Source organism: Lissotriton helveticus, chromosome 3_1 (assembly GCF_964261635.1).
Source record: "Lissotriton helveticus chromosome 3_1, aLisHel1.1, whole genome shotgun sequence".
Lineage (NCBI taxonomy): Eukaryota > Metazoa > Chordata > Amphibia > Caudata > Salamandridae > Lissotriton > Lissotriton helveticus.
The window spans coordinates 1,059,875,083-1,059,898,093 of record NC_136061.1 but is presented as its reverse complement, the minus strand read 5'-3'; positions in this window follow the sequence as shown (position 1 = coordinate 1,059,898,093).

Below are 23,011 nucleotides of genomic sequence, written 5' to 3'. Positions count from 1 at the left end.
AGAAGGCCTTCCCTCCCCATCTGGCCTTCATCGTCCGTGGAACAGACAGAAGGTTCTTGTTGGCAGAGCGCAAGGCCCTGCCAGGGGTATAAAAAGACACAAGAGACTAATGTCTTCTGCACCGGAACCGTGAAGGGCACAGTGGGTGAGACAGAAAACCTTAAAGTCTATCCTGGACAGCCTCGGGAGCCAGTGAAGATGTTTTCTTATAGCAGAGCCTGAGGATCGTCTAGGGGCGTTGACGACGAACCTGGCTGCAGTCTTGAGGCTGCAACATGCTTAGCAGGACTGCATCACGCCTGCTAAGCATATTACGAGTTTCCTCTCCACCACGGTTTTCATGGAGAGAGGAAACAAAGGGGGCCCTACAGGGCCCCCGTTGCCTCATGGCCATGTGGGGCATGGAGTGGGCACATGTTGTGCCCTGCTGTGTGCATGCACCCAAGTACCTGCACGGCATGGCACTGGCATGGGAACACCTAAGAACCGCCTGCCAGTGACTGAAAATGTCATAATCTAGCAGCAGTTGCGCATACGGGTTTGGCAGTGCAGCGGCGGGCGGTCCCTCTCCTGCATCGCCCAACTAGCAATCAAGTCCTTAGTGATTGGTGAATGCGGTTTTACTCCATCAGGGTGATAGAGTAAAGCACTCCATCACTCTGATTGAGTGGGCTGATGAGCAGTCGGGCTTAACTTAGGAGATAGGTGTGCAAAGCATTTATTAACACGAGAACAATAAATAGGCAACAGACACAACACAGTAAAAATACAACACCAATCTATACAAATAGAGAATATTGTTATCTTTAAAATGACACCAAAATGACAAAAATCCAAGGTAGCGATTGTAGTTTAAATTAAAAAATGTGCTTCCTAATGCCTAAAAGTGTAAAGTCCCAACTGCGACTAGCTGGTGGCGCTACACTGGGACAAAGTCAAAGTTTCAGACCAACCTTAGAATGAGTGGTTCAGCCAAGTCAAGTTTGACTTCCAACGTAATCACTTTTTCTGAGCTATTTCTCTTGACATGAAAGGATTGGGTCCCTGGATCCAAATTTTGATTCAACTACTCTGGCCTACTACATTGTGATGCCTCGATGAGTCCTTGATGTCTTTGTCTTCTTCATAAATGGCGAGGAGCTCCGGAGTTTTTAGCGAGGCTGACCTGCGCAGTCAGGCCGAGTTGTGGTTCAACGTCACCGACTTGTCGATGCCGGTCTTCTCATGAAGCTTTTTCACAAAGTTGGCAAAAAAGTTACCAAACTTTCACATCTTTTCTGAAAGGTTCCTTGAGGGTCAGAAAGGGTTCACTGCACCAGCCAAAGGTGCAGGAGCTCTCGGGCCTGGGACTCCAACTCACACGATGCACCTGATCAATCCAAGTAAAATCCAGGTGAGGCTGGTCAGCTGGAGTTTTCCTGAACAGGATGTTGCAGGTGGCTTCATCCAGCACTTTTCTACCTGTTGCAACTCTGGGAGTCCACATCTTATTCTTGAAGCCAGGCAAAGTCCTTCTTGTGTGGAGGCTTTAAAGTGCAGCTGGTGGAGCCCTTCTGAGTGCAGTCCTCTGTCGTGCAGCCGAAGGGTCCAGCAGGGCAGTCTTTCTTCTTAAGATGTTTCAGGCACTGATCTGAGGTGCTCCTCCAGCTCTCCTATATTTATTCCCTATTCTTGGCTGGCAAGAGGGGGGCACTCTAACCAATGGGGTTCAAGTTTCCACCCTCAGCAAAGACAACTTCCTGGCATATTTGTGTACCAGAATGCACATCTCATCAAAATTCAGACTGGCGAAAATCTCTCCTAGGAGTTCAGGTCTGGCTAGCCCAACCCACAGACGTGGCTACCTTTTCCCTACACTCCCCTTCCAGACCGTCTATTAATCTAATTAGAGGTACTCCCATTTGGCTGGGGATTGAGGAAATGGAGGCTGGCCTGGGCCCTGGTCATCTGGGTTTCTCCCTTTATTATCCGTCCATACCATTTCCTGTCCCTGGCTTATCCAGGAACCAAATCTCCTCCCACCAAATGGCTTGATTGTTACAGCCTAATTCCTCTTCATACCTAATCAGGGAGCAAATTGGCTCAGACTGTAAAATACTGGCCAATCAGAAGAGGCTGCTATAGGGCTTCATAAGGTAACTGTTGGATTTATTGTCACTATTATTTTGATACTTTGAATTGAAATGCTAGCTCACTCCTGTCAAACTTTAGACTTTAATATAGTTTCATAACGCCTTCCCATGTAAGTCTATGGAGCTAGTAGCACTACAATGGGAAAAACAACTTAGGGTGTTTTTCCTTCACCAGGACATATAAAAAATATTTTTTAATGTACCTGCTTTTTATAACAAGGTACCTTACCCATGGGCACGTAGGGCAGACATTAGAGGTTACTTATATGTAATTCAAAGGTAGGTTTACTACGTCAAAGAGGCATTCCGTGGGCGTTGCTTTGGACTTGTAAACCTGGGAATGCTTCAAAAGCCTACGCCTTCCCAGGGGAGGCATAATAAGTAAAAAAAACGTTATTTGTCCTCATTTTTTTCCTCTTTCATTTTTTTTTGCATTCTGCAGTACACATGGAAGGAGGAAAATGCCTCAATTGGTTGTTTTTGTGCGGGAAGGTTTCCCTTCCTGCTGAAAAACAATAGTTCCTACAATGCAGACTCCCTTGCGCCATTGTGCAAGGGTGCTTGCATTGGTGTAAGGCAGTCAAAACGGCGCCAGCGCAATATTGCACAGTATATCAGGATTGGACACTATAGCATAACTGCGATGCAGTCCTGCATTTTCTGTTTGGCGCGGGACAGCGCAACAATGTGAGTTACTGTGCTTCCCTGCATCAAAACCTTGGAAATGAGGCCCTAGGTTATCACTAACTTTTGTCATTCATTTTCTACTCTTAGGTTATGATGATTAATACCATGACCCCTAGTGCCCCTCCTGCTCTCCCACCCTCTGGCTCCTCCATTAAACTGGTCCCTGCTGCTCCTGGTAATTTGGCAGTCAAGGGGCTGTCCGAGCGCATGCTGCAAGCCTACAGGCAGGTGTCAGAGAGCTGCATACAGACACTTGTTAAAGTATAGACAGCCAGGGACTCCTCCTCTCGCCTCCCATGGAGTGCGTGATGGGTGATGGTAACTGTAATGGCTGTGCCTGGAGAGAATATGCAGCATGTTAGTGGTTACTTGTGCAAAGTCAATTGCTACTTCTCTCTCCATGAAGGAGTCCGAGAGGCTGGGCCTTCAAAACTGCATGCCATACATACAAAGAAACACTCGTACACACACACACATATAAACACACAGGCACATATTCACAGGCAGACAAACAACATGAACATGCTCTCACTCATACACACGACACAAAATGGAAACCTACCTGGATTAGTCCTTGACATGCACTTCATGATTTTCTAATACTCATATCCAAGAAACAAGGCACCAGGGCGAGGCTTACACTCTAATGCCCAATCAGAAGCTCAGACCGGACGGGAGGCTGTACTTTTTCCTTTATCAAACCTTCTGATGGGGCACAGTTCAGCGTGCCAGATATGTGTTGTGTCTGTGCAAGTCTGGGCTGTACCAGCCCATGCCTGACACATGCGCAATACAGCCTAGGGGAGTCTTCTTCTAGTGCAAGGCGATATTACAACATTTACATGCAAATACACGTGTGTGCTTGTTTTCATGTAAAAGAAGTATAATCTTTAAGATTCACAGTGAGGGGTGATGGTTTGTGGGATCGCCACTCTTGTGCTCTCTATAGAGGAGCTGCCACTGTGGCCTACTCACAAGAGTCAGGCAGCCACATCGTTCTTTTAAAAAGGTAGCCCTAATAGCACTCTTCTGTCATGTTAAGCCTACCCCATTTGAAGCTGTTAACTTTTTTTCTACTTTTTCAGGGATAAAGATGCATTTATTAAATACCATTGAAAGGGGGGGTTGTGATCTTATTGATCTGACTGCATTTCTGGTAACCAACGCAGCTGTGGCAGGATCACATGAGCTACTTCCTTGAACTCTCCCCCACCCCCGCCCCCTCCGAGAAACTGAGTTCCTGGCTTTGGCATGTGTCTTGTCCTTTTCTTCTGCAGCAAAGAGCATGCAGAGCCCTCTCCTGCAACCCCAGGATATGATCGTGTCACTGCCTGGTGAGTAACCTGTGTCCCAAGCTGCAGCTGTAGACTTCCATCACCGTGGTGTGCCACACACACTTAACACCCCTCTAAATATTTATGTATAACTTTCAGCTAGAATGCCGAAAAACCGCATTAGAATATGCACACATTAGTCATTGAAATACTAGCACCATTACTAAAAACAGAATATTAAATAAAAAGAAAAGAAAAAGGATTAATATTATATAAATGTATTTCAGTTTACACTATAATTCACTAACAGGTACTTAGGTACCAACGATCCTGCAAACTCATTTCTCTTAGGCTGGCTTCCACATGCCGATACCACTACTTTCTTTTAGTGATCCAAAACACAGCAACCTCGAGCATAACCTTACTGTAAGCCACAGCATGCAGATACCTATGGAACCTCAACCAATAGAGGATGGAATCAAATGCAATTTAGTCAGCTATTAAATGTATGCCGAGCTCACTGTCATGAGTCATAATAAAAGTGCCTTGACCTAAGCTTGGATGAGATCTTAACAATTATTCTCCACTATTTTTAGACATTTTACATTTATATAGCCCCAAAACTCATCTTCATTAATGCTGCTGCAACAGCCTACATTTTATACATGTGTATTATGGAGGTAATGAGTAGTTTTACACCCTAATGCTGTGGCATTAACCTGTCTCAGTAGGGTAGTGGCTTTTTCACTCTTCGTTTTACACAAGTCAACCTTCAATGTAAGACAATTCCGAAATAGTAAAGACGACCCACTCTTTTGACATGCTGACCATAAATGCCAAAGGATTTCAGAAAGTGTGAATTAAGTCTCAGAGTCATAAAGTTAGTTTTAGGGACATTTATAGTTGGATGCTTCATAGTGCAATATTCAACAAACCCCCTCAGCTGATTATGCATAGTGTTCTTGGTCCTAGACAGTAACATAGCATTATTGGCAGAGAGTAGGAGTGGTAATGTTTCATTGCTGATCATTGGTATCTAAATATTTAGACCAGATCATTCAAAAATAGTCTAGATAATATGAGTCTTATAGACACCGCCACCATATAAACCCTTTTCCAACCCGGCCGCAAGACGACTGGGGCGGAAAAGCGGCGGACGGTGTTTCCGTCCGCTGTGGTCCCCCCGCCATAGTAATATGGCTACATTCACCCCCATTCACAGATCTGGGTTTAATCCATTGTTATTTTGCACTCCACGCCACCCCAGTTCAGACATGGCCATATGCAAATCAGTCTTGACCCTGTGCCTCAAGGGAACAGTCTAAACCTAACTGCCAAACCATGTCTTCCCTGGACCAGAATTAAGCAACCTAGGACCAGTTTCTGGCTATCAGCCGTCATCAGCCAGGATAGATTGACTCCAGTGGCCTAGTGAGCACAGGACCCACGTCTGGGCATACCCTTCCCACATAGGGAAAACAGCAAAACACACAGTCCAGGGAAGACATGGCTTGGCAGTTCGGGCTGGACTGTTCCATGAGGCACAGGGTCAAGACTGATTTGCATATGGCCATGTCTGAACTGGGGTGGCTTGGTGAGCAAAATAATGATGGATTAAACCCAGATCTGTGACTGGGGTGAATGCTTTGCCATTGTGCAACATTCCGTCCATTATCTTGTGTTTTTTGCTGTTCACCCTATGTGGGAAGGGTATGCCCATACGTGGGTACCGTGCTCACTAAGCCACTGGAGTCAAGCTATCCTGGCTGAAGACGGCTGATAGCCAGAAACCAGTCCTAGGATGCTTGATTCCAGTCCAGGGAAGACATGGCTTGGCAGTTTGGGCTGGACTGTTCCCATGAAGCACAGGGTCAAGACTGATTTGCATATGGCCATTTCTGAACTGGGGCGGCATGGTGAGCAAAATAACGATGGATTAAACCCAGATCTGTGACTGGGGGTGAATGTTTTGCCATTGTGCAACATTCCGTCTATCATCTTGTGTGTTTTGCTGTTCACCCTATGTGGGAAGGGTATGCCCAGACGTGGGTCCAGTGCTCACTAAGCCACTGGAGTCAAGCTATCCTGGCTGAAGACGGCTGATAATCAGAAACCGGTCCTAGGATGCTTGATTCCAGTCCAGGGAAGACATGGCTTGGCAGTTCGGGCTGGACTGTTCCCATGAGGCACAGGGTCAAGACTGATTTGCATATGGCCATGTCTGAACTGGGGTGGCTTGGTGAGCAAAATAACGATGGATTAAACCCAGATCTGTGCCTGGGGGTGAATGTTTTGCCATTGTGCAACATTCCGTCCATCATCTTGTGCATTTTGCTATGAATGATGAATCAGCTGTTTTCCAAATTTGTAATGCAAGATTTGTGCACAAGAACCCTTTTATTTGGGGATGATGCAGAAGACTTTCCTATACTACTAGGATGCTGTTTGATTTTCTTATGATTTTGCTGCTGTTTCAGGACTTGAATGTTCTAATTGTGATTAATCTGTATAACTTCACATTTAAGCCTTCATGGCATTTAGGGGCCGATTCCGATGTCGGACGGACTCAGGTCCGTCCGACATCAGTCAGGAGCCGTAACCGACCGACCTGCTGTCGTCGGTTACGGCCCTGCTAGTACAATGCGACCGAACAGGGTTTGGTTGCACTCATATACTTCACAATGCAAGCATTCATTCCGAGCGGAATGCATGCTTGCATTGTGAAAAGCAGGGGTTCAGTTCTTCCCTACACCCTGTGGCCGGCACCCAAAGGTGCCTGCCACCGGGTGCAGGGATCCACAGAGGGGCACCATAGCTGCCCACAGAATGCCATTCAGCTGCCTCATACCCATGGAGGCCCTCCTGGGGGCCCCCAAAGACAGTTTCCGACTGCCTTTTTGTCCTGAAAAACCGGCACGAAAAGGCCGTGAAAAACGGCCATCGTACTCCCTCGGTCACAAAGAGGCAGCTTGGGGGAGTACTGAGGGACTCCGAGCCTGTTGTCTGCAATCTAGAAATCCGAGTCGGATTCCATTCCGATCGAGCCCTTCAGAATGGCTCGGTCGGAAAGGAATCCGGGCGACACATTCCGGTTCGGTCGGAAGGGCTCAACCACCCTTCCGACCGAAATCCGAATCGGCCCCTAATTCTTTACCGCTTGATTTTTGAGAATTTTTTGTAATAAAACCCAAATTTTCCCCTGATCTAGAATTCAATTATTATCTTTGTGACTTATTATGCTACTCTGCTAATTTGATGTTGGTGAAGGTGCCTATTTATGCAAGATCAACCTGGTGTAGGACAGTCTGAGGAAAATTGTGGGTGATCTGAAATGTTGGAGTGTCTTGGATATTGAGGTATGATTCTGCTGCCCCAGTCCCATGACACACTGGCTAGCTACTCCTTTTTTCCTCTGTTTAATGCAAATTCCAGTGCATTACAGCTGATCAGCTTATGATTTATTTGATTGGACCGAAAAGTATTTTTTAATATAATTACATTTGCCTGTCATTATAGTACATATATTCTTGTCATTATAGTTGAAATTAGGAGTATATGGAACTGATTGACTCTATGCATATAATGAGAAATAACTTTTATGATAGTATACCGAACATAAGAAAATAAGAAATAATGCTGATTTCATTTAGTTCAATGTCTGTTTTTCACATATATTGGTATAAGCAAGCAGAAAGCAGAAGTGGCACATGAATACCAGAAAGGATGCATTTTTAAAGATTTTTCTTTTCCTCGGGAACGGCAGAAGCGAAGAGAAGAATCTTTCTCCGCTCAAATTCTTATTATCATTTTTCCCCAGCGGTTTCTGTTTTTAATTAGTAGATTCAGTGTGCTCAAATGTCCACATCATGCGATGTCTCTCATTTTTCATCCGAGTTGTTCTACAGCAGCTCTAATTAGGCCGGTGCTGATAAGCTTTAAGCGCAATGCAATGGATTAAGTTCTTGTTATAAATGATATGCGCGAGCTGAGTGGGCGCGCTCAGCTCGTTTGGTATTAAATAACGCATTGTTTTGTTTTGACGTGTTCCATGTGCGCTGCTCGGAATGTCTGTCTGCTCGCGCAGCATGGCTCGCGATCTAGAATTTCGTCACCGACTGCCGCGTGAACGACCTTTCCTTGATTGCATTCCCAAGTTTGCATGCTGTTTGGAGCAGGCTTGTTTTATCTGAAAATGCAATATCAATAAATGAATTAACCTTTAGCGGTTAAGGGCAGCTGCTTGACCAACGCTTCCTTCGCGTCAGGAAGCACCGCAGAAGAGTGAATGTGATATCTCCAACTGTAATTAAAAAGCCGGCATCTGCTTTGTTTTGTTCTGCTCTGCACAGGCTGGAAAAGGCATAATGATCTGAAAGCCTTTCATATAAGTTCATTTATCCTCTGTATGACGCCTAGCCGGGTCTCTTACTCTCATTAGTGTTAAAAATAATATTTCAGAACAGCGGCATACTAATTGGCTGCAAAGAAAATAAAATGGGGCCATCATTGTACGTTAGGGTACTTGCAGCCGGTGCAAGTGACAGCAGTGGAATGTTGCCCGCCTTTGAATTTCTCTCTGCATCGCAGGTACCAATGTCATTGAATTCCTAGGCGTCACTGAATGAGGTTCACGGTGTCCTCAAGAGGAGACCGAGAATGTCGACACAGGGCAAGGGAGATGGCAACTCTCCACACCACACACTGACACAGAATTATATGTGAGTAAATTACAATAACACGTTTGTTTTCCAACAAACGGTTCTGAGTGACATTATAGATAATGAGACCAAAGCGCAAGTTATCTCGTCACGCCATCTTATCGACACAGAGCGAACCACGGTTCTGTTTGGACATGGCCTCCACGAAAATTCTCCTGAAGCCGATTCCATCTTTCACTTTGCAGATGAGAGGAATCGTGGGAAAGCATACACAGGCATTTTTTCTCCAACTCCCTTAGACTCCATCGCCCGTTCCATAAGTTAAAAGAAGTGTATGCCTGACAGGCAGCTTAACACCCCACCCCTGGATTTCCGCCTCCTTCCCAAGGACAGGCGAAGGGTCTGAGATATATTATTGGTTCTTGCTGAGCCACTGACGAGCCTAAGGACACACCCTGCAGTGCTCCACAAGTCCTCGTTCATCTGTGGGCGGAAGTGGTGATGGGAGTTGTTAGCATTTATGACCCAATATTCACATGGCGTGCCTAGGCTACATAAACCCAAGGAAGGGTGTGTGTGATTCAGTGTTTAATTATCCTCCATTTCGCTATTTGTTTCCTGTTTCCGGAGACAATCTCTGGAGACATTTGTGGCTTAAGAAACAGGAAACAAATAGTGAAATGGCAGATAGATCCAGACCCTTCCACCTTTTTTTCACAGATACCCGGAGACCAGGAGGAAGAGAGGAAAACATGGATGTGGCTGCTTCTCTGTGTGACATCACTGCAGTGAAAATCAAAATTTGGTTTTAAATTGCTATCACTGCTATCCGGTGTGCACCTGAAGTCTTTCTGTGGCAGACATACAGATGAAACATATGCAAAAGGGCTGAGTGGAGAGGGAGTGTATTATTGCCTGTTTCCTCTTAATCCCTTCTACTCTACTTTTCGTCTGGCATCCTCAGAGAAGGTAACTTGCATGACTTTCACCATATTTGTTGCATCTCAAGAAGGTTTCATTATGGTGAGGTTTCATTATGGTGAGCAGCTGCCTAAAGGTATCTCATTCCTTTGATGACTAAAATGCCAAGTCATTCAAGGGACATGAAAATTACCTTTAATTGCACCAGTGACCTTTGTAGTTTTGAGCTGTATTCAATGGTAAGTTTGAGGGTAGTCTTTCAGAGTTGGACACCTTCAGCTCTCAGTTGACTCTTATGCAATCATTGTCAGGCCTACCTCAAGGTCGAGGTCTCATGAAAGACCCACATTAGGGGAGGTGTCATGTTTTCCTAGCATGCACCGTTCTTTAACATAGGGATGGTTCACGTCATCACCTATAGTAATGCTTGACCCATTGACATCCTTTCACTCCATTCTTATCTAAAAGACTCGCCAGTTATCACTTTCTTTTTTTCTAATTCTTCTTAATGCATCCCATCATTTAAATGAGAGCATTACCTTTAAAGCTATCACGGGCTTCCATTGAATTCCTTGTAAAGAGCTATAAGACTCTTTTTTCAGCTTTTTTATCACTATAAGTAAAAATATGCCTATTTTAATACATTTGCCTGGAACCTTAGTACCTTAACTCATGCCAGCAGTGTGTAATGGTTTTTAAACTAGCTCAGCGCTTTTCACACACTAGCCACATTAAACTTGGCTTGATCTACCCTACCATGAGCCATAGAATGCCTAGCAGAAACCACTGAATTTGCTATTGTGCAATTTTTTTTAAATTTAATATTGAGAGAACTGAGCAAGAGTGTGGTTCCCGGAGGAATAATCTTTCTCACGTGAAGGCGAACTTGCAACTTTTTGTTGAGTAAAGGTGTATGTATGCAATAGTTCCTTGGTCCATATCTTAAACATGCCCAATCACTAACTGCCAATTTTATGCGATTACATTCTCTAAAGCATACAAATGTAACTCCAAATTTCTCAGTTGGTACTTACACTGCAGACAATGCAGTTTGGAAACAAGGAGCAGTGATTGCACTTCTGTTTCCAAGCTGTGCTGTATGACGCAATTGCATTAACTCGCAGAAAATGCAGTAACTTGGATAAAAAAATTAAGCAAGCCATGGAATGATGCGTTGTAGCAAGAAACTTCTTTGAGTATCTTCTACCAAGGAGCACAACTCAAGGTTAGTCTCGGTCTTAAGTGCTCAACAAATGGCACCAGAAAGAACCACTGCAAAGAAAGATTCCACAGCAGTTCAGCTTAAACAATCATCTTTCTCTCTGAAAAAGACATGAAATATAAGGAGAATTGCATGAACATTAATACTACCACACACAGATGACTCAGCATTGTGTACAGGCCTCGTGGTGTTCTATGAAATTCCACTGAACACTACAGTGTTGCATCCCATTTATTCTGTGGCATACCATTGTACTGTATTGCATTTATGTGGCTCTTTGTACCCTCGACTATTCTGTAAAGAGCATTTGCAGATGTCTTGCTGCTCAGTTTGAGTGATACTATGGAAGCCTGTGTGTGTGCCATGTGGTCTGTGTTAGTGGTGTTTTTATGTCATGTATGAGTAACGGAGCTTTCTTCTTATCGTATTTTATTGCTGAACCAGGGTGTGTACTAGTAAAGCAAAAAGATTGTGAAACAAGATGCTTAAGCTTATAAATGCTAACGTGCGGTTGTAGGGAAATATTATTGTGAATGAAATGTGGACAATCTGGGAAGTGCTTTAATGTATTCGCTTCTGGACGGGGCCAACAGCTCTGGATGGTCTGTTCCTATGAACAGCAGTGTCATTAGTGAGTTGTGTAAGGTGAGACTGTGCCTAGATTGGCACAGTGAGCAAACATGGTGGGTTTCTTTTCTACGCAAAGCGATTGCCACTGATTTAGACTACCTCCAAGCATTCCCCCATCACCTTTTCTGTGGTTGTATTTTAAGGTCCTGCATATACGACAAAGGCTGCTCCTTTGGTTTTGTTGAGAATGTGAATCTGCACTTACTTCGAGAGTGGAGCAAATTGGAGTAGCTGCATATGCAATTATGCTTACAATCCTTAAAGTGATTTGTTGACAATGACCATGTTTTTCGCATGGTATTCCCTCGGAATTTTTGTTTTCACTTCCTTATTTTTGCTGAACCCATTTTTGTTGAACAATAGAAAAAAAATGTTGACATTTGGACATGTAATCTACTTGTAAATCCCTAGTATATAGTACTACCTGTACACTGGTCTGTAACTTAAATGCTACTAGTGAACTGTAGCCCTCCTTGTGCCACCCACTAAAGTAGCAATGTAAAACATGCATCAGGGTGACATTGCAGCCTGTACTGCAGCTTAAAACTGACATTTCTTCCGGGCAAAATAAAACCTTTTGCCAGGCCGAAACTTTCTTTTTTAATACTTATGAGTCACCCTGTGATCAGCAATTGACATTCAACTGAGGAGACTACAACCCCCATCCTGCATAGCGACCGGTGTCGGAAACGCCAGTGACCGCTGACCTGTGACCTGGAGGCGATCTTAAACTGGTCGGGATTCCGGAGGGGCGGGAGCCCATAATCTGCAAGTGATATTCAACTGAGGGGACTTCAACCCCCCTCCTGCATCTTGGCTGGTGCAACCAACGCCTGTGATCGCAACCTGAGACCTGCGCCTGTAGGTGCTCTTAAGCTGGTCAGGGCTCCCACAGCGTGGCAGCCCGTAATCTGCGATTGACATTCAAGTAAGGGGTCTTCAACCCCAATCCTGCATAGTGGCTGGTGCCGCCAATGCCCGTGAACGTGACCTGTTACCCGCGCCTGGAGGCTCTCTTAAGCTGGTCAGTGCTCCCACAGTGCGGGATGCGCCCGGGCCAAGGGCGGGCCCGTCCACGCCCGTCAGAGCCTGGAAAAGACTGGGCTACGCCCCTCCCTAAGCTGAGCTGAGCTTAGCAGATGAGCCTGCCATTGGACCTAATCCTGAAACGAAGGAACAGAAAGACCAGCTACACCCGTGAGGATGCCGGACTCACTCGTAATGAGTAAGCGTAAGGCTGTGTCGTTAGGAACTGGCGGGGAGATAGTAAACACCCTAGACTGCTTGGTGAGAGCGGCAAATTTCTTTCCAAGGAAATAGAGGTTATGGAGCGACGTCTTTCTCTGGAAGGTGGAAGGAGAAACCATCTTCTGTAGCAACCCCTTCCACTCGTACACCTGATGGTACCGAAGGGTGCTGAGCTGTGTGTTACCCCTAAACCTAGTGTGCTCGTGTCTCCATCACCCAACTCACATCCCCAACTAGTCTCTCCAGCATCCAGTGACTCTGTGGTCGAACCGGCTGTTAAAAGAAAGGAGCCAGTAGGGAAACAGAAACCAAAGCCGATGAAGGCAGCAAGAGGGATTAAGACTATCCAAGACCCCACAGTAAGTGTACCACCATACACGGAATAGACTTTGGAGACAATTCAAGAAGGAATATCCTTTTATGAAAATTGAGCAAATGGTGCTCAGTGTGTTTGAGCCATTGAACAACATACTGGGGAGAATTGAGTTGAAACTAGATCTCCTCATCAAAGGGGACCCTATTGACAGAGTCTCGCCAAGGGTGGATCACCCTCCTGTTACTTGACAAATACCAGGCTCATTGGTGACTGTGGGTAGGAGGGAAAATGAAGATCTAAACAGAAGAAAACTGTCTGGTCTCCTAGGCCCCTGGTGCCATCAAAAACATCGTGTAATACCCCTTTAACATAATCTATTACGATGCAGGCTTGTATAAATAGTACCAATTCTGGTAACATAAGTACTATCACTTACACTACCGCCACTGAAGCACAGGGACCGCAGGGAGTGCATAGAACACAAGGAATACAGGGTAACCTACAAACAATAAGGTGAAGTAAGAGACAGGGGGTTGAAACTTTACAGAGCCTAGACCCTTCGACACCTGGTATAAATCAGTCACATACTTTAGATCTCCCCCTGCAGTTCTTCCATACATTCTGGTCCTAGTAAAGGTACCCTTACTGACCAGAGGCCAGAGGGAGTCCACAGATCAATTAATGACTAAAGTTCTGCACCGGTTTAGCAAATATGCTTAAGGTTTTGGCCTATGGGGCATTAGGTTAGATGCACATATCATTATGGCATGAAGGGTAGGATGGGTTGGGCCTTTGGCTGAAACAACAAACGGTGACTGTGTGGTTGATAATTTTATTAACCTGTTTGTGGTAAGAGATTTGCTGGGGGCCTGTACAAATGCCCCTTTGTCTAAAACACAGATTACCATTTTCCCTTTAGGAAAATTCTATAGATCCTCCCCTACAGCAACCATATAACTTAAGAATCCCAAGCCAACCGTTATGCCTACCAACGCCTGCGACATACTTCCCCACAAGACACCATAGAGGGGAGGCAACGTATGAGCTGTCGAATCACTATGGTCCATTAATTGATTTGGAGTCCTGCGGTTGACTACACAAGGGAGGCAGAACTGATGCTAGCAAAATATGAATAACAATAAAACAGAAGCAGAGAACACATAATTTCCTAGGGAGCTCAGTGCATCAACCCCTGTGAGGGAGATGGGCCACCAAAAGAGAGGGTTGCAGTTGGCCACATGGAACTGCGCAGTAACTGCCACCAAGCAGTCTTTACCAGAGTGGGCGTTTGGTATGGCAGGGAAGAGATATTACATGTCTCCAGGAGACATGGGCTACAAACCCAACGTTTATCAATGGGTATCGATCCTTCCAAACCACCACAGTTCCCTCCGCATCTGGGAGAGCTAAAGGGTGTTTGCTCACCTTCATTTCTAGTGCCCCAAACATTAAGATCATAAAATTCGAACACTCTTCTCCAATTTTACATTTTCTAGTCTTTAGAGTGGAAAGATCGGATATATGAATATTGTTAAACTATTATAACAAAATTATTTTAGTGGCAGTAGGGCAGCAACAGTAGATTCATTGGAGAGGAATTTGTTAGAATGTATGAGGGCATTGCCATCAAAGGAATTTAATATTCTGTGGGTTGGGGATTTCAACGCCTAACCTTGTCTCTATTCATTGGAACCAGTCTGTGGGGTAGAAGATACTAAGGGGAACGCGGCGGTGCATTTTATGCATAATGATCATGGGAACACTTTAAACAGGTTGCTAATTTATTGGAATTTAAAAATCTTTAATAAAGTAGATACTTTGGTGGGTGGATTGGAAAAAACTTTTATCCGTGGTAACAATGAGTCGTCACTTGACTTCATAATTGCCTCTGCCCATTCTCACTGAAATGTCCTCCTTACTGACACCATACTATCCAATTTTAGCGACCACGCAATGCTTTTTTTTTAGCTGTCTGGAGTTAGTGTGCTCCCACGGCAGATAGAAAAAGCAGCAAAACTAGTTCTAGCAAGACAGAATGGGTATCAGCTGAAATGGGATGACATAGACAAGACTAGAATTATCCATCAGGTTGTAGCAAACAAGCTTAATCTGGTTATGAATTGTTTAGATCCAAAAGCGGTTCCAGAAACCTTGATTCCAAATTTCCTAGAAATACTCAAGGAAATTAAATTGTCCCTGAATCGGCCTAACTCCTCCAAGGAGAGGTGGGAAATTGGTTGGTTTGATGAGGCTTGCAACCAAACTTTAAAAGATCTTCGCAGGGCCCTAAAAACATCCCCCAGAGAGCATCATTTGATTAAAAATAAAAATGAGAGAAGAAAAAAAAATGTCACCCCAAAGATAGGCTGTAAATGCTCATAGGGCAGGGTGCCTGCTTTTTAAAATGCAGGATGTTAGAAATGGGAGTTTCTAGTTGGCAGTGGCTTGCACCCTGCTCAAGTAGGGACCCTTCTTACTAGTCAGGATAAGGGAGTTACAAACCCAGATGACCCCAGCTCACCCCCTTGGTAGCTTGGCACAAGCAGTCAGGCTTATCTCAGAGGCAATGTGTAGAGTATTTGTACATAACACACCCACTAACACGGTGAAAACACTACAGGTGGACACCACAACAGTTTAGAAAAATAATATCTCTTTATCTACACCAAACTAGACCATAAATCCAACATACAGAACTGAAAATATGACTCTTTAAAGGTTGTAAGCAATTTTGTCCACAGAACTCTATGAATGCAGTGATTTCACACAAAGTACCTCAGATGTGTCAAAATACACAAAGCAAAACAGCCTCAGAGGAGGGCAGCGTCAGAAAGCACAGGGATGCAGTGGTTCCTGTGTCCCGGGGAGGCGGTGCATCAGTTCTGCAGCACGCAGGAAAAGTGTTACATCGAATCCGGACAGTAGGGGGAAGCGATGCATCAAAATCCAAGACATTTCTGGTCTGCGCCGCGGCTGATGAGTCTTGAAAAACTTGGCGCACAGGTACAATGCCTGGGAATCTGGATACACTGGAGGTCGATGCGGCAGCGGCAAACAGGCACTGCACCAATTTCTTCAACTGCAGCTCCATGATGCGTCGATTCTTTCTGCCACACAGCAGTGTCTGCGTCAGTGTGGGTGTGTCGGACTTCGGAGACACTATAAACTGAACTCGGGCTTCGGAGGTTTGTTTGGCTGCTAACAGGCACTGCGTTAGTTTCTTTGGCCGTTGGTGGCGATGCGCAGGAATGTCTTCTGTACAGTTGTGTGTCAGGGCTCAAGTTTTTTTTAACACTCTTTTAAATAACTCTTACCGGTTCTTGCACGGGAACAGAGATGCTAGGTCCCAAATCCCCTTTGGCAATGCCAGAAGGTCTATACTCAGAACCCTCTAGTCATTACCTTGAGGGAAGGAGGAAATTGGATAAAATAATAAACAACAATGAAGAGACTGGTCCAGATAGGGTTCTTCCGTCTTGAGTCAAAGGACACCGACTGTTCAGTAAGTGGAACCTGTAATTTAATTCACAGTTACTATCAAAACCTTTCTACTCTATCACTCTATTTATCTACTAAATTTCCTCACCCACCCTGGCTCTTCTGGACTTTTGCTGCTATTCTGATTTTAGAATTTATATCTCGATCTTCCTCATCAATTAGTTGTTACTAGTAAAGGAAATGACAACATTAGTCTTCTTCTTATATACCCAGCTAATTACCATTTAAATGATTGGAAATGTACTTACTTCACTAATTGAAGGGTCTAACTGTATTTGGGGTTCTGTATGCAAGCTTCTCAATTTAACCTTCTTCTCTCTATTGTTCCTTTAGGTTTCCTTGTGAAAGCTGCTGCTGCTAGGTGAGTATTTACATATTTACAATTTCTCCATTAAGAATTCTTTGCTCATGTTTATCCTTAAATGACTAATTTCTTTTATATTTTATTTTCAGATTCCTGCTTAAAGTCTTAAGTTGAATTGTCAACCTTTAAGAATACGAACTTCCTTCAGGTAAGAACCACGTTTGTTCTGAACTTGGCTAACACCTTTTGTCTTGTCCTTATTTAATTGTCTAAACTCTCCCATTGATTTCTGGGTTCACAATGTAAACTTTTCGCCTTTTTAAATCAACTTTTACTGTAAATTGACTTCAGAAATATGCATTGTCTTTTCTACTTAGCTCAGGATGTTTTCCTCTTCAGACACATGAGACGCGCTGTTTTTCTGTCACAGCTCCGGCTTTTCTCTTCAGGGAAACGTCGTCTTCCTCGAGCGCATGAGGCGCGATGAATACAAATACCGCTCCGGTTTCTACAGTTCAGGAAATAACTCGCGCAAGACTAATTGCCGAGTCGGACTATAAATCTTGTTTACAACTCTCTCGGAAAGGTTTCAGGAAACTCGCTAAAGCTAATTCAAGGTTATATTTTATCGAGCGCTTCTTCTATCACGAACTCTTCAGCCTGGAATCTTCGGTGAAGTGCGTCGTGGTTAACGCGCTCGCGCTGCGTCTTGATTCTCAAGCAGCTGTCTCCACAGAGGCTAGAACGCCCACCTCCTGCTCCACTCCGGCGGCCATCTTAAGTCTCCAGTAGTGGACCAACCTTGTCCAGTTACTGCTGTTTGAGAACTCCTGACTCTTATGTGGGGTATATATACTGCAAACACAGGCATTGACTTTAGCGGTTCTGACAGTACCCCCCAACAAGGCAGCTTCTTTCCCTCTTGGTTTTGTGGGGAATTGGTGATGAAATGACTTGATCAACCTAGGAGCGTGAACATTCTCTTCCACTTCCCAAGACCGTTCCTCTGGACCATACCCCTTCCAGTCTATATAGTAATACAGCTTTCCTCTTGACCTTTTTGAGTCCAAAATTTCCTTAACCTCGAACTCAGTTCCAGTCTCTAATTGAATAGGTTTTGGGGGTAGTTGAGTTCTTAAATCTGCAGAAGCTTTCTTTAACAAGGAAACATGAAAAACTGGGTGAATCTTAAACCTAGGAGGTAACTCCACCCGATAAGTGACCTGAGTGATCTTTTCTGTTACTGAATAAGGTCCAATGAATCGGGGCTAAAACTTCCTATTTCCCTTTAACCTCAAGTTCTTTGTGCTCAACCAAACTCGGTCTCCAATCTCCAGTGCTGGACCTTCTCGTCTCTTTCTATCAGCATAACTCTTGTACTTCTCCTTAGCCCTGGTAAGATTATCTATTGCTCTCTGTTGTATTTGATGTATGTGTGAAACTACTTCTTTGACTGCAGGGACCGTGATATCTTTTTGATGAATAGTTGCATTTGGATGCCTGCCATAGTATAGATAGAAGGGGGAGTAACCTGTTGAACTGTTCTTGGCATTATTATGGGCAAACTCGGCCGTCCACAAATAGTCCGACCAGTTCCCTTCCTCCTTCAACAGAAACAACCTCATATATTGCTCTAATTCTTGATTCACCCTCTCCGTCTGACCATCTGTCTCGGGATGGTAACTAGTGGAGAATCGGACCTCAGTACCTAACCCTTCCATGAAGGCCCTCCAGAAATGAGACACAAATTGGGTTCCCCTGTCTGAAATCACTATTTTGGGTATTCCATGTATTTTCACTATTTGAGAACCGAAATGGGTTGCTAGTTGTTTTGCAGAAGGGACCCCTTTTAAAGCAGTAAAATGGGCCATTTTAGAAAAGGCATCTACCACTACTAGGATAGTATCATAACCTTGACTAATGGGTAAATCTGTGATGAGGTCTAATGTGATAGTGTGCCATGGGTAGGGTGGGGTTGGTAATGGCTGCAGAAGACCCTTCGGGGCCTGCCTCTCCGATTTTCCCTGAGCGCAAATCCCACAGGACTTAACATATCTCTCGATATCAGTAGTCATCTTAGGCCACCAATAGTGTCTCTTTATCAATTCTTCTGTCTAGGCTTCTCCTTTATGGCCAGCCAGTTTATCATCATGACATTCCTGCATTATCTGCTGTTGCAATTCGGTGGTAGGTACATATAGGGCTCCTTGATGGTAGGGCAACTGGTTAACGATTTTCCTGTCTTGATCTTCTTTTGCCCAATTCTGCATAGTTTCTGGACTCATGGCTTCTGTAATACTTTTTTCCAAACTGATTGAAGTGGTGACTCCTATTATTTTGGTACTTGGAATGATGGGTTGGTTTTCTGTAACCATCTTCTGAGCTTCTGTACCAATCCGGGACAATGCGTCTGCTTTACCATTCTGGGCTCCCGGACGATACGTGATTACGAAATCGTAGTCTGCAAAATATAAGGACCACCTCAATTGTCTGGGAGTAAGAGTTCTCACTGTCTTTAGAAATTTCAAATTTCTATGATCAGTAAACACCGTCACCTGATGTTGAGCCCCCATCAAATAATGTCGCCACTCTTTAAATGCATCCTTTATCGCTAATAACTCCTTCTCCGTGATAGTGTAATTAATCTCGGCCGAGGTTAATTTTCTGGAGCGATAAGCGACCGGATGCAATTGTCCCGTGGTTTTGTGCCGTTGCGACAAAACTCCACCTACGGCTTGATCGGATGCATCCGTCTCAACATAAAATGGTTCATTAGGGTCAGCATGTAACAGGACTGGCGCAGTGGTGAAATCTGTCTTTAAAGATTGAAAGGCTTCCTCTGTTTCCTTGGTCCATTCAAACTTGATCCCTTTCCTCAGTAATTTGGTGAGAGGAAGAATCTTTCTAGAAAATTCTCCAATAAATCTCCGATAGAAATTAGCAAATCCAATGAAACTTTGGACTTCTTTTACGCTTGTAGGAGATTCCCAGTTCTTAACTGCTTCCACTTTCTTTTGATCCATCAGAATTCCAGAAGGCGAAAGGACGAAGCCCAAAAACTCCACTTGTGACACATCAAAATCGCACTTTTCCAATTTTACAAACAATTTGTTTTCTCGTAGTTTCCTCAATACCCCTTTCACTTGCTCATGATGTCTTGTCACGTCGGAGGAGTATATCAAGATGTCATCTATGTACACTATAGCACATTGATCTATGAATTCCTTCAAAACGTCATTGATGAAGTGCTGAAAGGCAGCCGGGGCATTGCATAAACCATAAGGCATCACCTGATATTCAAAAAGCCCGAACCTCGTTCAAAAGGCTGTCTTCCACTCGTCTCCTTCGCGCATTCGGACTAGGTGATAGGCGCTCCTCAGATCTAGTTTGGTGTAGATTCGAGCATCCTTTACTTGGTCCAATAGTACTGAGATTAAGGGCAAGGGGTATCGATTTTTCTTGGTAATCTTGTTAATTGCCCTATAATCGATGCACGTCCGCAAATCCCCTTCCTTCTTTGGCACGAAAAATAATGGAGAAGAGACAGGGAACTGGGAGGGTCGAATAAATCCGTTTGAAAGATATTTATCCAGATATTCTTTCAAATGATGGTTTTCTTTTTCTGTTAGCGCATACACTCGACTGCATGGTAAATTTGAGCCCACTTCTAAATCTATTTTGCAGTCATATACTCGATGTGGAGGCAGTTGTTCCGCCTCTGCTTCGTTGAACACATCTTCGAATTCTTCATACTCTTCTGGGATTTCGGGAACATCAATCACACACATGGAATGTCCCGTAGTACACAAGGATAAGGCCGCGTTATTCTCCAAAAACTTCTCTGCAGAATCAAAACAATTCTCGTGGCAATAGCTCGAGTTCATCACAATAGTTCTGGAACTCCAATCGATCGTTGGGTTGTGCTCAGTAAGCCATGGAAGACCCAAAATTAATTGAAATTGTGGGGCATCAATCAAATTAAACAGAATTTTCTCCGTATGCCCGTCTCTAGAGACTAGTTGTATTGATTCGGTATGGCTCACGATCGGTCCTGACGAAAGATTGGTTCCGTCCACCGCTCGAACGTGCTCACTCTTCCTTTTCTTGATAGCTTGAATGCCCACCTTCGCTGCAAATCTCAAATCGCAAAAGTTTCCGGTGGCTCCTGAATCAATCATGACTGACACCTCCGTCAGAATAGTCTCTCGGAATCTCACTTCCATCGACAGGTTTAAATGTGGAGATGCCGATTGCAGTGTATTCGCTACTTGATGTTCTTTTGGAGTTATTTCTTGAATCGCACCCACCTGTTCAACTCCCCCCACAGGTGGTGCCGTTAGTTTTCCTTCGGCTTATAGCTGTTTCTGGGTTTCTTCTGGCAATTTCTCACGAAATGTCCTCCGGTTCCGTAGTACATACATAAATTTCCAAGCCTTTTCCTGTCCTTCTCCTCTTTAGACAAGGGACCTCTTATCGTTCCGATCTGCATAGGTTCTGTTCCGTGTTGATTTTCTACGCTTCTCGAACTATCAGATCTAATCCTGTCAAATCTTGGAGTAATTGCTCTAAAGTCCTTTTTCTTTTCACCTCTTCTTTCACCCTGACGAAAGTCTATTTCCAAGACTAAATCTATCAGTGCCGAAATCTCCGTGGGCCGATTAGGAATTTGGGCCAAGGTATCTTTCAATTCATCTCTCAACCCACGGTAAAACACTGCCGCTCTTTTGCTTTCTGGCCAATTGGTCTCCACCACTAACTTGTTGAACTGGGCCAAGTAAGCTATTAAATCTCGGTTTCCTTGCCGCAAGTCAAGCAGTTCATTATCCACCACCTGGGATATTCTCCATCTGTCAAATATTCAAAGGAATTCCTGCTTAAATTCTTCAAAGTTTCTCAATAGAGGACCATCCCGGGTGACTAGGGGCATAGACCATGAGGCTGCATCTCCGCTCAGATATGAGAGTATGAACGCCACCCTGGACTGTGCATCAGGGAAAATCGAAGGGCGACACATGAAGTGTAAGGAACATTGTGAAAGAAATATCTGAGCCTTCTGTGGGTCTCCATTAAACCTTTCTGGGGCAGCTAGTGGAATGACTGGGGATAGGGAATGAATTACCTGTGTGGTGGATCTATTGGTGGACTCTAATACTGGATTCATTGCTTCTCTCTCTAGTGTGCTAGATGACCTGAGTCTTAAGGCTAGTTCTGCAGTTTCCTTTCTTGCACTAACTACTTCCTGTCTAAGATTTTGATTTTCTTCTCTAACCGCTCCCAGTTCCTTTTGTATTGCATCTAGAATGGTTCCCAGAGATTGTACGTCTATTCCCTCGGCCATTTCTGTTCAGGTGCGAAAACAACTAGGGCACTTCACTCTCAATCAATCAATCAAAGACATTTATAGAGCGCACTACCTACCCGTAGGGTCTCAAGGCGCTTGGGGGGGGGGTGCCGCTACTGCTCGAACAGCCAGGTCTTGAGCTTCTTCCTGAAGGAGAGGTGGTCTTGGGTCAGGCGCAGGTCGGCCGGGAGGGAGTTCCAGGTCTTGGCGGCCATGTAGGAGAAGGACCTTCCTCCTGTGGTGGCTCTGCGGATGCGTGGGACGGCGGCGAGGGCGTGGCTGGCAGATCGGAGGTGGCGTTTGGGAGCGTAGAAGTTGATGCGGTTGTTGAGGTAGCTCGGGCCTTGATCGTGGAGAGCTTTGTGTGCATGGGTAAGGAGGCGGAAGGTGATTCTCTTGTTGACCGGGAGCCAGTGCAGGTCTCTAAGGTGTCCGGAGATGTGGCTGTGTCGTGGGATGTCGAGGATGAGTCTGGCTGAGGCGTTCTGGATGCGCTGGAGTCTCTTCTGGATCTTGGCGGTGGTTCCGGCGTAGAGTGCGTTGCCGTAGTCCAGTCGGCTGGTGACGAGGGCCTGGGTGACGGTTTTCCTGGTCTCTGTGGGGATCCACCAGAAGATCTTCCGAAGCATGCGCAGGGTGTTGAAGCACGACGAGGAGACGGCGTTGACTTGCCTGGTCATGGAGAGGGAGGAGTCCAGGATGAAACCCCGGTTGCGTGCGTGGTCCGTCGGTTTGGGTGCGGTGCCCAGGGCGGGGGGCCACCAGGAGTCGTCCCAGGCG